The sequence below is a fragment of the Triticum aestivum genome, chromosome 5A, assembly GCF_018294505.1.
Source record: "Triticum aestivum cultivar Chinese Spring chromosome 5A, IWGSC CS RefSeq v2.1, whole genome shotgun sequence".
Lineage (NCBI taxonomy): Eukaryota > Viridiplantae > Streptophyta > Magnoliopsida > Poales > Poaceae > Triticum > Triticum aestivum.
This window is the reverse complement of record NC_057806.1, coordinates 571,202,418-571,220,173: the sequence shown is the minus strand read 5'-3', so window position 1 is coordinate 571,220,173 and position 17,756 is coordinate 571,202,418.

The window sequence follows — 17,756 nt, the reverse complement described above, 5'->3', positions numbered from 1 at the left end:
TGAATGAGCAAACAGAAGCTGAAGTAGCAGACCTTGCCAACAAACCGACAAGCCCGATCCATAATGACGATGGACCGCCCAGTCCAGTGAAGGCTACTGATATCCCAACAACTCCAACACAGACTACTGGTAACAAGGAAGATGATATTGTCATCACTGGTGTTGGTCATACCTCTCCTGGCCATCCTGTTGCATTATCAAAACATAGTGCCAAAGAAGAACGTGCTGCCATGGAGAAAGGCAAGTGGAGCACCGATCTATCAAGCTATGCCCACTTCAGTGCTGAAGAACTCCATTCTGGCTTTCTGAATCGTCTGCACACAAACCATGATTATGAACCGGTTTGGTGAATCTGATGAAGGAGCGCTATGAGGTAATGACATAACTTTTCCTTTCTTAAGTCCAATTGCAAATACCAACTCTAGTAGCCCCCAAGGGCCGGTTTATGATAGCAATCATAAATCAGGACTTTGTAATATCTCAACCCTTGCATACTTATCCTCCATATGTCAGGTGATCCTTTGAAATAAACCAGTACTTTATCGTTGTATTCCTATAGTTTTTATCTGTGTAGTCCCCAAGGGCCGGTTTATCTTTCCAAGGTAAATTGGGTCTTTAATCAATGCTTCAACTTTGAATAGATGTACATTAGCCCCCAAGTGTCAAGGATAATTCATGCATTGTACTTGGGACTTTGGAAAATTTTCTGATAATAGAGCAAATAGGCATTAGCCCCCAAGTACAAAGTGCATAACTTGTTATCTGCTTGGTACTTAAAATATATACACCCCACTGATGATATGTCATTCCTTTATAGGCTGAGCTGAGCAAAAAGGACTCCCAAACCGCTGATCTTCAAGAAAACATCAAGTCTCAACAAGCGGAGGCTTCCAAAGCCAAGGAGGAACTGACTAAAGCCTTAGCAGCCATGGAGAAGTTGAAGGAAAATTTTAATAAAGAGCGTGCAGACTGGGAGACAGAGAAGGCCGGTTTAACAAAGAAGGCCGAAGACGTAGAAGTAGCCTTGTCATGGGTTTGTCACGGCAGATGTCCTTGTGAAAGGACTTAGTCGTGGAACCATCGCAACGGGTTAGCTTAAAGGGGTTAAACCGGACAAGGGGACACGGGGAGTTTTATACTAGTTTGGCCCCTTCGAGGAAGGTAAAAGCCTACGTCTAGTTGTGATTGGTATTGCTAGGGTTTTGAAGGCCAGGGAGCGAATCCGCTTTGTCTGGCTCTCGAGTTGTTGTCTGTCCCCTGAACCGCTGCCGGGTTGTCCCCTTATATACATGGGTGGCGCCCGTCGGTTTACAGAGTCCTGAAGCCGGATTATAAACGTTTCCGGTTCGGTCTCTACACTTCCTATCTTACAAAGCAAGTTACATGATTAAGTCGGTTTACATCTACAGGCCTTAACTCACTTCTGGGCCTTGGGCCTTCGTAAAGCGTCATCATCTTCACATCTTCATAAAGTTAATCCGGCTACTCCTGGCTGGTTTACGTCCAGTAGTAATATCCCCAACATTAGGCCCCAGATTGATTTGAACAGGTTTCATGTCAATCCTTAGTAGAAACTTCGTCTTCTACATCTTCTCATACTTTGGTAAACCGCCATGACGTCATCTTCTCAGATCGTGGTAAACTATCGTGACGTCATCTATAAAACTGCGTATGACACATCTTCATTAATGGTCCTCCAACAATCGAGGCGAACAGCTCCGCCTCACTTCTATGTTTTGGCTCCTCGATTTTCGCGCCTGACACCTATCCCTTGCATTTATAAATAAGACCGAGGGGTCATTTTCACCTTTTCCCCCTCGTGCATCTTCACGTCGTCTTCCTTGCGCTGCTCATCCTCCAGAGCTCCGCCGCCACCATCGACAGTCGCCTCTGCTCTGACCTCGGCCGCTGCATCACCCTGAACGCACCAAAATACTGCGGCATCTCTCCGCCGTTCCTGTGATACTGGTAACCCTTTTTCCTTCCACCCTAGATCTTGTTTTTAGGGCTTCACTGCTCGTTGGAGTTCATCGAAAAACTCAGTGCTGTTCTTCTCTTTTCTTCTCTGTAGCATCCCAGGCTAGGTTGGATCTGTTATCCTTGCACGACCATAGCCATAATCATATTCTCCTCATTAGACTCTCTCTTTATATGAAGAACAACTTATCTAAATCTGCTGAACCGTCTAAATATCTGAAGCTTGAACCTGAATATATTCCAGTTTCTGTCATACCTTAGATCCGAAATTTTCATATAACTCTATGAAATCTGTTTCCCCTTACTTAGGTATTTTTGGATCTGTACTCCTCACACCAATATAGGCGGTTTAACTTTGTATAAACAATCTATACCATTAGCCCTCTGATAAACCGGAGGAGCCTTTTACCTCCATAGTTATACTCTGGTTTAACAGTGTTTGGGTACCCCTGTTCTGGTATTGCCTTGTTATCCATTATTGCATTGGTCTCTGGTTTATGCAATTTCACATATCAGTATATCTTTTACTCCATTGCATCTTGTATATCATCATGAGTGATTTATAAACCGGCCTTTCGTTTCCAGCTTGTTTGTTTCGCAATGGCCAAACAATTTACCGCTTGCAACTGGGCTCGTTCCCGGGTCACCGAGGAACAATTGAACGATATGGTCAGCATCGACTCCTTGCCTAAGAAAACTGAAATTAAATGGCGAGTTCCAGGAGCAGAAAATCCTCCGACCCCAAGGCAGGGTGAGGTGGTGATCTTTGTTGACCACATAAGCTGTGGCTTCAAACCGCCAGGGTCAAAGTTTTACCGAGATGTGCTTGCCAATTTCCAACTCCATCCTCAAGACATCGGGCCCAACTCAGTATCCAATCTATGCAACTTCCAGGTCTTCTGTGAAGTGTACCTACAGGAAGAACCAACTGCGGAACTATTCCGGGACTTTTTTCACTTAAACCGGCGCACAGAATTTGTAAATGGCCCCAACACTGAACTTGGTGGTGTCTCAATTCAGAAGCAGAAAGAAGTTGAATTCCCTCATGCCAAACTGCACAACCACCCAAAGGAATGGAACCAGACTTGGTTTTACTGCAGAGACACTTCTCCTGAAGATGATAATCCCCTCCCAGGCTTTCGTGATCACCGGCTTTCCAACACCCATCCGATGCCGCAATGCTTAAGTTCCGCAGAAAGGCGAAATATGCCCCTCAACTCGCCAAACTCCGGGCTTTTATGGCCAATGGTTTAATAGGTGTTGATTTCGTGCACTATTGGATATCTTGGAGCATCTTGCCGCTAAGTCGGCGTCCCGGTTCAATGTGTGAGTACACCGGTGAGGTTGAAGACCCTCAACACCATTGCAACATTCAAGTGACTGATGAAGAAGTCACTGAAGGTGTAAAGAAAATTTTGAATGAATCGGAACTAGTCTGTAGTCAAACCGGCCTGAACCCCTTCTATACTAAGAACAGACCGCCTGGTGTAAGTACTATACTTCCCTTTCATCTTTGATATCTTTAATTTGTTCAACTTGTAATCCTTCTTCTGTGTATTTATGTATAGGGTGATGATCCCTTCTGGAAACGGAAATTCATAGAAAAAGCAGTAAAGCCAACTGGGGATAAAGCGGTCAAACCATCTCACCCCAAAACCAAAGCCGTCAAACGGACGTCAAAACGGAAAACGGCTGACCGGATCAACATGGAACTTGATGATGATGCTGATGATCCGGAAGTTGAGGTAGAACTTGACTCACTTGGCTCCCTTTTCATGCATCTCATTAACAATGATCTTCCTCAGGAGGACGCAGAAGGCAGTCAAGCTGATGATGTAGAGGTAATTACCCTTTCCTCCGGTTCAGACTCTAAGCCAACACAAAAAACCCGTCAAGCAGTCCGGAAAGTAAGCTTTTCTCATCCTCTTGCTCATTTGGATCCAACATTTATTTTGAAGACTCAACAGCATGAAGCTCGCCGGACAACCCTGCACAGTGGCCAACAGGTTACTTCAACCGGTTTACCTGACACCCCGGTTTGGAAGCACCGGTATGAGGTCTCTCCTACTCCTGACAATTCTTACCCCAAGGCAGGTTATTTCAGACAACCTCTTAATCCGCCCGATTCAAATTATCAGGTGACACCTCCCTCATCCTCTGGTGAATCGACAACAACTCAACTCCCCCCTCTGAAAACTGTGGCTGGGTAAGCTTTGTAACCTTTCCTCTCAATGTGTTGTAAATCTGGAATAAAATGTTAACCCTCTTTTTAATTTTGCCTGCAGAGCCAAAGCCAGACCCAACAAGAAAGCTCGGGTCAACAATCTGCCCGAAGACCCAGCCGCTTTTGAAGAAGAACCAAGAGGTGACCCGGACCAGACTTGCGAACCGGAGGGCCCTCATCCTGAAGCCGCCTCTGATGAACCGCCCCTTCAAGGCCAAAACACTAATGAACCAACAGACACTGAGCCTGCCGCGCCTGATGCTGAACCGGCAGAACCAAATCGGGCTAGTCCGGTGAAAGACGCCGAGACTCCATTATCACCAGCCAAAAACATTGAAGGCGAAGGAGAGGATGTTATCATTACTGGAATGGGCCACAGCTCTCCTGGCCACCCCGTAGTCTTGGCTCAACATAGTGCCAAAGAAGAATGGGCTGCTAGGGAAAAAGGCAAATGGAGTAGCAATTTATCAAGTTATACTCATCTCAACGCTGAAGAGCTTCACTCTGGCTTCTTGAACCGTGTACACTCAAACCGGGACTATGAAGCCGGTTTGGTGAACTTGATGAAGGAGCGATATGAGGTATTTTCATCTCCCTTTGTTTGTTGATTCATAGCTGAAATACTAGCCCAAGTAGCCCCCAAGGGCCGTTTTATGATGTTAATCATAAACCGGGTCTTTGTAGCACTTTAAGTTTCTCTTCACTGATCCTCGAAATGTCCGGTTACTAATAAGAACCAAAACTCATCCTTTAATAATTAGACATCTTTCCGCAGCATAGCCCCCAGAGGCCGGTTTAACCTGACAAGTTAATCCGGGTTTTAATCCATGCATCTGTTTTTAAACAGACGTACATTAGCCCCCAAGTGTCAAGGATAATGCTTGCATTGTTCTGGAGACTTGTAGAAAATGTAACAATTTAAATCAAGTAGGCATTAGCCCCCAAGTACGAAGTGCATAACTTGTTGTACGCTTTGTACTTAGAACATATATATATCCTATTGTTTGACATATCTTCAATGTTGCAGGCTGAACTGAGGAATAGAGATGCCCGAAACACTGACTTGTAAGAGAATGTGAAGTTACAACAGGCAGAAGCTGCAAAAGCCAAAGAGGAGCTGACCCAAGCCCTGGCCGTAATGGAAAAACTGAAAGAATCTTTCAACAAAGATCGTGCTGACTGGGAAACCGAAAAATCCGGTTTAACCAAAAGAGCTGAAAACACCGAGGCAGCCCTGAAACCAATTGTAGATGAACTAGCTGGCTTGAAATGGCAAATCAACGCTATGACTTCTGCTATCTTTGGTAAGTATCTCCTTATGTGTGTTGCGCAATTCAATGAACCTTATCATTGACCAGAATATTGACCTAAACCCTTGGCAGGCACTCAGATTGCTCATCTTGGTACAGACATGCGGATGAAGCTCAAAGCGGCGTATACTTTGATTGAACAGTTATACTCTGGGTCTCGGCGGGCTATTTGCACAACAGCTTACAACAAACCGGCACCAACCCTGATAAAAGAAACACTTGAGAAGCTGGCCATGTTACCAGCCCGGACTGCCGAATTGAAGAAGGCAGCTGCAAGAGCAGGAGCTTTAACCGCACTTATTCGAGCCAAAGCCTGGATTCCAGACCTTGAAGCGGAGGATATCATTAAAGGATACCCAGGCATGAAGGAGGACGGTTCAAACTTCGACAATGATGACCTTCGGCGGCTGACCAAAGAGATGCGGCCAATAGCCATCAAGCTGGCCGAAGACACAGACTTGTCCCATTTTCAACCGGCTTATGACGCTGAAGGAAAAAGACGGCCTGCCGAAATCCATGAAGTTGAAGAACGTGTGCCTCCGATTCGTAAGCATACTTACGCTCCTGATATTAATCCATCTAGTCTTATCCATGAAGAGGCAGTATTTCAAGCTTTAACGGGAATCGATTGGTCGACGGTTGATTTCCAGCGTCTGGGGAGGGATGAAGAGGTGCCCACACCAACTGACCCTCAACCATCAAACCATCCAGACGAAGCGTCTTAAACCGGTCGCCGGTTTACTGGCTATTATGTACCGATACTTTTAGAAACAATTATGCAATTGGAGCCGCTTTGAAAGCTTCTTGTAATAGGATAGCCAAAACTCCGTTATCTGTCATGCCGTCGAGCATGTTTTGTAATACCTCGTGACAACTTGTTCCACCTTTTGGGATATATTTATGCATTGCCCATGATGAATTATGTTCCTGGGTACAACAACTTAAAAGTATCTAGCGGTTTATCGCTAGACGGGTCATGATGCCCAACAAGTATACAATACTTAGATGAATAATCGAAGTGTTTGTATAAAAAGAAATATGTACATCATACCTCATTGGTTGACCAACGGCGTATACGGCAAAGGTGTTAATACCAATCTGGAACGTTGATAATCCCTGTCCGTGTTGTGCCGGATTATGATAATAAACCGCACTAGGATATAATAACCACCGGGTTTCCTTTATAGTACTGGTGATTTAGTCAAACCAAACCGGAGCAACAAAATGCCGGTTTATAACTGATCATGGATGAACAACCTGTAGTTGAAAACCAAGCCGGGTCAAGGACACCGGATTATCAGAACATAGGATGAACCGCAATAAGGGCGAAAGAGTTAACAAAGAAAATTCAAAAAAAGAAATATTCAAGGCTTTTTACGAGCTGCCAGGCTCCAAATCGAGGCTTTTCATGGGCTGCCAGGCCTCTGAGTTAAACCATTTAGCAAAGCCTTTTAAGATGTGCCTCCAATTAACCAATCGTCGTTTTAACTTTGACAAGTTCAGGGTCTGTAGAAGATTGACTTGTCAAACGTTCGGCGGGTCATACCAGGATTACCTAGACAGGAGTGGCTTACTTGATGAAGGCAGGTTAACCCAGGGTTTTAGGTGAATACACCAGGCTTCCAAGCCGTGGCTTGATAGCCAATTACAAGGGTCCTTTCAAACTCTTTCTTGCTCTGCAAAAAGAGCCCCCAAGTAACTTTGTGAGCTGTGCTCAGTGTGTGCCCATATTTGAGTTTGTGCTTTGTGCAACACTCTCTTTGGCTCCACATATTTTTCTTTTGTGGCTTAAACGCCTATCGAGAGGTGTAGCTATGGTGTGACAACAACCAAGCCCCCTAGTGACATCCCTTCGTGGTTTCAAACCAATCAAGAGGTGTAGCTATGGTTCAGATATGACCAAGCCCCCTAGTGATTTTCTTTATATCCGTGCGGCCGCTGAGACCGGATTAACAAAAAACTCCGCTTTGTCAGTAAACTCTTGTAAGCACACACATGATGTAAAAAGAATAGATACCCCGTTGTAACGGAGGCTCCGGTTTATTATATAATATATACATCGTCATAAATATGTACATATGAAGAGCCTATGGCTTCAAGTATAGTAAGGCCGAAGAAGAGCTATGTTCCATGGCCGCTTGGTCTCCTCCTCCGATTTACGTGAGTCTTTGTGCTCTGGAACATCAATGAGGTAGTAAGACCCGTTGTGCAGATTCTTGCTGACCACAAAGGGTCCTTCCCAAGGTGGGGATAACTTGTGCATATCAGTCTGATCCTGGATGAGCTGGAGCACCAAATCATCTTCTTGAAAGGTTCTGGTCTTAACCCGGTGGCTGTGATAACGTCGGAGATCTTGTTGATAAATCGCCAAATGTGCTGCTGCAAGATCACGCTCTTCATCCAACAGGTCCAGGGAATCTTGACGTGCCTTCTCATTATCAGCTTCAACGTAGGTTGTCACACGGGGCGAGTCGTGACGGATGTCACTAGGAAGAACTGCCTCCGCTCCATAAACCATGAAGAAAGGTGTGTAACCCGTAGACCTATTGGGTGTGGTGTTGATGCTCCATAACACAGAAGGTAGCTCCTCAACCCAACAACCCGGTGTCCGCTTTAAAGGAACCATAAGCCTGGGTTTGATACCTCGTAGAATTTCTTGATTTGCCCTCTCCGCTTGACCATTAGACTGGGGGTGAGCCACTGATGCTAGATCGAGCCGGATGTGCTCACGTTGGCAAAATTCCTCCATCTCCCCTTTTGACAGGTTAGTACCATTATCAGTTATAATACTATGTGGAAAGCCAAACCGGAATTTCACCTTTTTGATGAACTTAACCGCCATGGCTACATCACACTTACTGACTGGTTCTGCCTCCACCCATTTGGTAAATTTATCAACTGCTACTAACAGGTGGGTCTTTTTGTCCTTGGATCGCTTGAAGGGTCCAACCATATCAAGCCCCCAAGTCGCAAACGGCCAAGTTATTGGAATCATCCTCAACTCTTGAGCCGGAATGTGCGCACGGCGGGCAAATTTTTGACAACCGTCACATCTCTTGACTAAATCCTCCGCATCAGCATGCGCTGTCAACCAGTAAAAACCGTGGCGAAAAGCTTTAGCAACCAAAGATTTTGAACCGGCGTGGTGACCGCAATCTCCTTCATGGATTTCTCGCAAAATCTCACAACCTTCTTGAGGAGAAACACAATGCTGAATTGCTCCTGAAATGCTGTAATGATGTAACTCCCCGTTGAGTATGGTCATGGACTTGGAACTCCGGATTATCTGTCGAGCCAACGTTTCATCGTCTGGTAACTCGCTCCGGTTCATGTAAGCCAGATATGGGATTGTCCAATCTGGTATGACGTGTAGAGCTACCACCAATTGAGCCTCCGGATCCGGAATAGCCAACTCTTCTTCGGTTGGTACCTTGACTGACGGATTATGCAATACGTCAAGAAAGACATTTGGCGGAACCGGTTTACGCCAAGAACCAAGACGACTTAAAGCGTCCGCCGCTTCATTCTTTTGCCGGTCTATATGGTCCACCTGATAACCCTTGAAGTGACCAGCCACTGTGTCCACCTCTCGCTGATATGCAGCCATGAGTGGGTCTTTAGAATCCCAAGTGCCAGACACCTGTTGAGCCACCAGATCTGAATCCCGGAAGCACTTAACCCGGCTTAAGTTCATCTCCTTAGCCATCCGAAGACCGTGGAGCAAAGCCTCATATTCAGCTGCATTGTTAGTACAAGGGAACATTGAACGGAGGACATAACAAAACTTGTCACCTCGTGGGGAAGTTAGTATGACTCTAGCCCCCGAGCCCTCCAACTGTCTGGACCCATCAAAATGAATAGTCCAATATGTATTATCTGGTTTTTCTTCAGGTGCCTGTAACTCCGTCAAATCATTGATGAAGTCCACGAGTGCCTGGGATTTGATTGCTGTGCGGGGTATATATTTGAGCCCATGAGGTCCAAGCTCAATGGCCCACTTGGCAATCCAGCCAGTTGCTTCTCTATTTTGAATGATATCTCCTAGAGGGGCTGAACTGACCACTATGATGGGATGGCCCTGAAAATAGTGTTTAAGCTTCCGGCTTGCCATAAACACTCCATACACCAGCTTCTGCCAATGTGGATACCTCTGCTTTGACTCAATGAGCACCTCACTGATATAATAAACCGACCGTTGAACCGGACATTCCTTGCCGGTTTCTTTGCGCTCTACCACAATAGCCACGCTAACAGCTCGTGCATTAGCAGCCACATATAGCAATAACGTCTCTTTATCGATTGGCGCTGCAAGCACATGCGGTTTAGCTAACTGCCTCTTCAGATCCTCAAACGCTTTATCAGCTGCCTCGCTCCAGACAAAATTATCTGTTTTCTTAAGCATCTGATATAAATGGATGGCCTTCTCTCCAAGGCGACTGATAAACCGGCTTAAAGCTGTAATCCGGCCAGCCAGGCGTTGAACGTCATTGATACACGCCGGTTTAGCCAAAGATGTAATTGCTGAATTTTTTCCGGATTAGCTTCAATGCCTCTGTTTGACACCAGAAAACCCAAGAGCTTGCCTGCCGGAACACCAAAGACACACTTCTCCGGATTGAGCATCATCTTGTAAACCCGGAGGTTGTCAAAGGTTTCTCTCAAATCATCTATCAATGTTTCCTCCTTTCTGGACTTGATCACAATATCATCCACATATGCATGAACATTACACCCAATCTGTGTATGAAGGCAATTCTGAACACATCGCTGATAAGTTGTCTAGGCGCTCTTCAGTCCAAAGGGCATGGAGACATAACAGAAGGCTCCAAAAGGAGTGATGAAGGCTGTCTTCTCCTGGTCCTTAACTGCCATTTTGATTTGATGATAACCAGAGTAAGCATCCAGAAAACATAAACGGTCACAACCCATCGTAGCATCAATGATCTGATCAATACGAGGGAGGGCAAAGGGATCTACACGGCAAGCTTTGTTCAAATCTGTGTAATCCACACACATCCGCCAAGTGCCGTTTTTCTTAAGAACCATTACTGGATTAGCCAACCACTCTGGATGAAAGACCTCCATGATAAACCCTGCGGCCAACAACCAAGCTACCTCTTCACCGATAGCCTTACGCCTTTATTCATTGAAGCGGCGGAGGAACCGCCTGACCGGTTTAAACTTAGGATCAATGTTGAGTGTGTGCTCAGCGAGTTCCCTCGGTACACCTGGCATGTCAGAAGGTTTCCATGCAAAGATGTCCCGGTTCTCACGGATTAACTCGATGAGCGCGCTTTCCTATTTGGGATCCAGGTTAGCGCTGATGCTGAACTGTTTGGATGAATCGCCAGGAACAAAGTCAACCATCTTAGTATCTGTGGCCGATTTAAACTTCAACGCTGGATCGTGTTCCATAGTTGGCTTTTTCAAAGAAGTCATGTCTGCCGGATCAACTTGCTCCTTATAGAATTTCAACTCCTCCGTAGCACAAACCGACTCAGCATAAGCCGCATCACCTTCCTCACATTCCAAAGCGATCTTTCTGCTTCCATGTACTGTGATAGTCCCCTTATGACCTGGCATTTTAAGCTGTAGATAAACATAACACGACCTCGCCATGAATTTAGCATAAGCCGGCCGCCCAAACAAGGCATGGTACGGACTTTTGATTTTTACCACCTCAAAAGCCAATGTTTCTGACCTTGAATCGTAATCATCTCCAAAATCCACCTCTAAGGCTATCTTGCCCACAGGATATGCAGACTTACCAGGCACCACACCATGAGAAACGGTGTTTGACGGTTTAAGATTCTTATCTGTCAACCCTATACGGCGGAATGTGTCATAATATAGAATATTGATACTACTTCCCCCATCCATGAGCACTTTAGTAAACTTGTATCCCCCAACTTGAGGGGCCACCACCGACAAGTGACCCAGATTGTCAACTCGGGGTGGGTGATCCTCTCTACTCCACAAAATGGGTTGCTCAGACCAGCGCAAATACTGAGGCACTGCCGGTTCAACAGAGTTTACTGCCCTCTTATGAAGCTTCTGATCACGCTTACACAAACTAGTAGTGAAGACATGATATTGCCCGCTATTTAGCTACTTGGGATTGCTCTGGTAACCCGACTGCTACTGCTGGTTCCCCTGATGGTTGTAACCTCCCTGGTGGCCTTGGTGCCCTTGATTGATATGTCCAGTTTGGTTGCCTTGAAACCCTAAACCGGAACCGCCACCTCCGTAACCCGGCCCGTGGTAATCACCTCCTGAACCGCCGGGCGGGCCATTATCATACTGGAACATATTGGAGTTCTTGAAATCCCGTATGATATAACAGTCCTTCCAAAGATGCGATGCTGGCTTCTCCTTTGATCCATGCTTTGGACAGGGTTGATTTAACATGCGCTCCAAATTGGGGCCTGAACCTCCGCCCCTCTGGGGCTGCTTGCCCTTGCGGAGCTGGCCATTCTCCTGAGCATTGGTGTTAGCTACAAAGTCCAAGCTGCTGTCAGCCTTGCGCTTACCACTGTTCCCATGGCCTGGCGGATTATGTTGCTGACCCTTGGCGTTGTCATTCTTCTTCCCTTTCCCCGGTTTGTCCTCCTCTGAATCTGGGTCCTTGGTATTATCTGAATCGGCGTACTTAACCAAAGCGGCCATGAGCGTTGACATATCATTGCAATGACGCTTGAGCCTTCCTAACTTCTGTTTGAGCGGCAGAAAACGACAATTGCCCTCCAACGTTAGTACTGCGGTATCTGCATTGATATGATCCGATGAGTGCAAATTGCTGAGACCCGCTTGACCCAATGGGTCATGGACTCCCCTTCGTCTTGGACACAAGCGGCCAGATCCACGATTGACATCGGCTGCTTACAAGTATCCTTGAAGTTCTGGATAAACCGGTGCTTCAAATCGGCCCATGACCCGACAGAATTAACTGGTAAACTCTTTAACCAAGTACAAGCTGTTCCCTCCAACATCATGGTGAAGTATTTGGCACATACAACTTCATCCACATCCATCATCTCCATTGCCATCTCGTAACTTTCAACCCACGCCTCTGGTTGCAAATCGGTGGTGTAATTGGGCACCTTACGAGGTCCTTTGAAATCCTTAGCAGTCTCACATTACGCAAAGCGGGGGTGAGACACGACACCCCTAAGGAACTGAATACCACCCCTGGTTCTACTGAAGCGGTAGGGTGAACCGGAGTATGTTGACGCGCTCCGTGTCGAGCTGCTAACTCGGCCTCCCGACGCACGCGGCCATGATCCACAACATCTTGCGCATTAGCACCTCCCCCTGCCGGGTTGTGCCCTCACGGCAAATTACCGCGACGTGCGCTGCTTGACATAGCCGGTTCATCCTCCACGTGTCTGCTATAGCTCCGGCTCGGACGGGGAGTAGAATGAATCCTCTCACGACTGTGTGAGTATGCCTGCTGCTGGTTTAGCACCGTTTGAAGGAGGTCTCTAGCCTGACGTGCCTCAATCGCAACTGGTGATTCGCCGTCGGTTGGGAGGGCTGCCAGGTGTGAAGCGGCGGCTACGATATTGTCCAACAGGTTGGAATAATGCCCAGGAGGTGTTGGTACATACTGCGGCACAACATTGTTCCGGCGAGGTAGGTCCATTGTGCGCGGTTGAACCGACACTCTTGTTCCTGGTGCCTCCGTCCGGTTCAGTACTGGCTGGTTACTAGCTCCTGCTCCTGGTGTGTTGAAGAGGTTTTGTGGTTTATAACCCGTCGGGAGATGCGATCGGTACCTTCTTCTCATGACTTCTTCGGAAGTGTTCTGATCCAGCCTAATCCGGTAGGCCTGTGCTTCCAACTCGGCCCGTTCTGTAGCCATCCTAGCATTCTCTGCCGCTAAGTCCGCTTTAGCCTGAGCTATTTGATCCTTCACCTTCGCAATCTCCGCATTGTGCTGATCCCGGGCTGCTGTATCCACCTCTGTGGCCATCAATGTTGCCAAAGCATCGAACAGGTCAGACAGGACTTGAGCCGGAGGCGGCGCAGAGCTTCCTGCTCCTGCCGGCATAGCCATTGCTGAATCGGAGAGCATTGCTGTAGCAGTTGATGAGTGAGGCGCCGACTGTGTGCCGGCCATGAAGATAGCGGCCCGGTTTGGCAGATCATGGGGGTCCGGAATACTGTTGCCCTCAGATCCTCCACCAATCCGGCCATCCTGCAACTGATAGAGCGATTCGCTCCGGAAGACTCGTCGTCGGAACAGACAACGGTTTCTCCATCGGATGCCGGTCCGTCCTCGTATTCTGCTCCATGGACAACACCTACAAAAACACGCTTCATCACGGGTGGAACCGGCGAAGAACTTGCATGCTGAGCCGTTTCGATGATGTCGGTGCAGGTGTCCGGCTCAGGGGCCGGTTCGCCAATCTTGCTGATGAAGACGTGAATCCCACCAAAGGGGACCTGGTACCCATATTCAATTGAATCGGCCTCGGGTCCCCATCCCGTGTTGTCGATGTAGAGCTTGTCGCGATGACTCTTCATCATCCGGCTCACAGCGTATCCCTTGAGTCCATCAAAGCTGCCCTTCAAGAACTCGAAACCATCATGCGATAGCCCCACGGTGGGCGCCAACTGTCGTGGGTTTGTCACGGCAGATGTCCTTGTGAAAGGACTTAGTCGTGGAGCCATCGCAATGGGTTAGCTTAAAGGGGTTAAACCAAACAAGGGGACATGGGGAGTTTTATACTAGTTCGGCCCCTTCGAGGAAGGTAAAAGCCTACGTCTAGTTGTGATTGGTATTGCTAGGGTTTCGAAGGCCAGGGAGCGAATCCGCTTTGTCTAGCTCTCGAGTTGTTGTCTGTCCCCTGAACTGCTGCCGGGTCGTCCCCTTATATACATGGGTGGCGCCCGTCGATTTACAGAGTCCCGAAGCCGGATCATAAACGTTTCCGGTTCGGTCTCTACATTTCCTATCTTACAAAGCAAGTTACATGATTAAGTCGGTTTACATCTACATGCCTTAACTCACTTCTGGGCCTTGGGCCTTCATAAAGTGTCATCATCTTTACATCTTCATAAAGTTAATCCGGCTACTCCTGGCCGGTTAACGTCCAGTAGTAATATCCCCAACAAGACCTGAAGCCGGTGGTTGAAGAACTGACCGGCTTAAAACGGCAGATTAATGCCATGACCTCTGCTGTAGTTGGTGAGTATTCTCATATGAAGTTTTTCCTGTTCCTGGTGCCTCCGTCTGGTTCAGTACTGGCGGTGACTAGTGATACCTCTCCAACATATCTATAATTTTTGATTGCTCCATGCTATATTATCTACTGTTTTGACTATATGGGCTTTATTTTCCACTTTTATAATATTTTTGGGACTAACCTATTAACTGGAGGCCCAGCCCAGAATTGTTGTTTTTTTGCCTATTTCAGTGTTCAAAGAAACGAATATCAAACGGAGTCCATACAGAATAAAACCTTCGGAACGTGATTTTCTCACCAAACGTGATTCCAGGAGACTCGGACCCTACGCCAAGGCATCAGAGAGGCGGTCACGAGGGTGGGGGGCGCGCCCCCGGCCTCGTGGGCCCCTCGGTGCTCCACCGACATACTCCTTCCTCCTATATATACCTACGTACCCCAAACGAACAAATACGGAGCCAAAAACCCTAATTCCACCGCCGCAACTTTCTGTATCCACGAGATCCCATCTTGGGGCCTGTTCCGGAGCTCCGCCGGAGAGGGCATCGATCACGGAGGGCTTCTACATCAACCATAGCCTCTCCGATGAAGTGTGAGTAGTTTACCTCAGACCTACGGGTCCATAGTTAGTAGCTAGATGGCTTCTTCTCTCTTTTTGGATCTCAATACAATGTTCTCCCCCTCTCTCGTGGAGATCTATTCTATGTAATCTTCTTTTTGCGGTGTGTTTGTTGAGACCGATGAATTGTGGGTTTATGATCAAGTCTATCTATGAATAATATTTGAATCTTCTCTGAATTCTTTTATGTATGATTGGTTATCTTTGCAAGTCTCTTTGAATTATCAGTTTGGTTTGGCCAACTAGATTGGTATTTCTTGCAATGGGAGAAGTGCTTAGCTTTGGGTTCAATCTTGCGGTGTCCTTTCCCAGTGACAGTAGGGGCAGCAAGGCACGTATTGTATTGTTGCCATCGAGGATAACAAGATGGGGTTTATTTCATATTGCATGAATTTATCTCTCTACATCATGTCATCTTGCTTAAGGTGTTACTCTGTTTTTAACTTAATACTCTAGATGCATGCTGGGATAGCGATCGATGAGTGGAGTAATAGTAGTAGATGCAGAATCGTTTCGGTCTACTTGTCACGGACGTGATGCCTATATACATGATCATACCTAGATATTCTCATAACTATGCTCAATTATGTCAATTGCTCAACAGTAATTTGTTCACCCACCGTAGAATACTTATGCTCTTGAGAGAAGCCACTAGTGAAACCTATGGCCCCGGGTCTATTCTCATCATATTAATCTCCATTACTTTAATCTTGCTTTGCCTTTTACTTTGCCGTTACTTTTTACTTTGCATCTCTATACCAAAAATACCAAAAATATTATATCTATCAGATCTTACTCTCTTAAGTGACCGTGAAGGGATTGACAACCCCTAATCGCGTTGGTTGTGAGTAGCTATAGTTTTGTGCAGGTACGAGGGACTTGAGCGTGGCCTCCTACTAGATTGATACCTTGGTTCTCAAAAACTGAGGGAAATACTTATGCTACTCTGCTGCATCATCCCTTCCTCTTCGGCGAAATCCAACGCAAGCTCAAGAGGTAGCAAGAAGGATTTCTGGCGCCGTTGCCGGGGAGTCTAAGCAAAAAGTCAACATACCAAGTACCCATCACAATCCCTATCTCTCGCATTACATTATTTGCCATTTGCCTCTCGTTTTTCTCTCCCCCACTTCACCCTTGCCATTTTATTCGCCCTCTCTCTCTCTCTATCCTCCCTCTCTATTTGCCTCTTTTGCCCGTTTGCTCTTGCTTGCTCGTGTGCTAGTTTGCTTGTTTGTCGCGATGGCTCAAGATACTACCAAATTGTGTGACTTCACCAACACCAATAATAATGATTTCCTTAGCACTCCAATTGCTACTCTTGCTAATACTGAATCTTGTGAAATCAATACTGCTTTGTTAAATCTTGTTATGAAAGATCAATTTCCCGGCCTTCCTAGTGAAGATGCCGCTACTCATTTGAATAGCTTCGTTGATTTGTGTGACATGCAAAAGAAGAAAGATGTCGATAATGATATTGTTAAATTGAAGCTATTTCCTTTTTCGCTTAGAGATCGTGCTAAAGCTTGGTTTTCGTCTTTGCCTAAAAATAGTATTGATTCTTGGAACAAGTGCAAAGATGCTTTTATCTCTAAGTATTTCCCTCCCGCTAAGATCATCTCTCTTAGAAATGATATTATGAATTTTAAGCAACTTGATCATGAACATGTTGCACAAGCTTGGGAGAGAATGAAATTAATGATACGTAATTGCCCTACTCATGGTTTGAATTTGTGGATGATTATACAAATTTTTATGCCGGATTGAATTTTGCTTCTAGAAATCTTTTAGATTCGGCCGCGGGAGGCACTTTTATGGAAATCACTTTAGGAGAAGCTACTAAACTCCTAGATAATATTATGGTTAATTATTCTCAATGGCATACTGAAAGATCCTCTAATAAAAAAGTGCATGCGATAGAAGAAATCAATGTTTTGAGTGGAAAGATGGATGAACTTATGAAATTATTTGCTACTAAGAGTGTTTCTTCTGATCCTAATGATATGCCTTTGTCTACCTTGATTGAGAATAACAATGAATCTATGGATGTGAATTTTGTTGGTAGGAATAATTTTGGTAACAACGCTTATAGAGGGAATTTTAATCCTAGGCCATATCCTAGTAATCCTTCTAATAATTATGGGATTCCTACAACAACTCTTATGGAAATTATAATAAGATGCCCTCTGAATTTGAGAATAGTGTCAAAGAGTTTATGAATTCACAAAAGAATGTTAATACTTTGCTTGAAGAGAAACTGCTTAAAGTTGATGATTTCGCTAGGAACGTTGATAGAATTTCTCTTGAGGTTGATTCTTTAAAGCTTAGATCTATTCCTCCTAAGCATGATATCAATGAGTCTCTCAAAGCCATGAGAATTTCCATTGATGAGTGCAAGGAAAGAACCGCTAGGATGCGTGCTTCCAAAGATGCCTTTATTA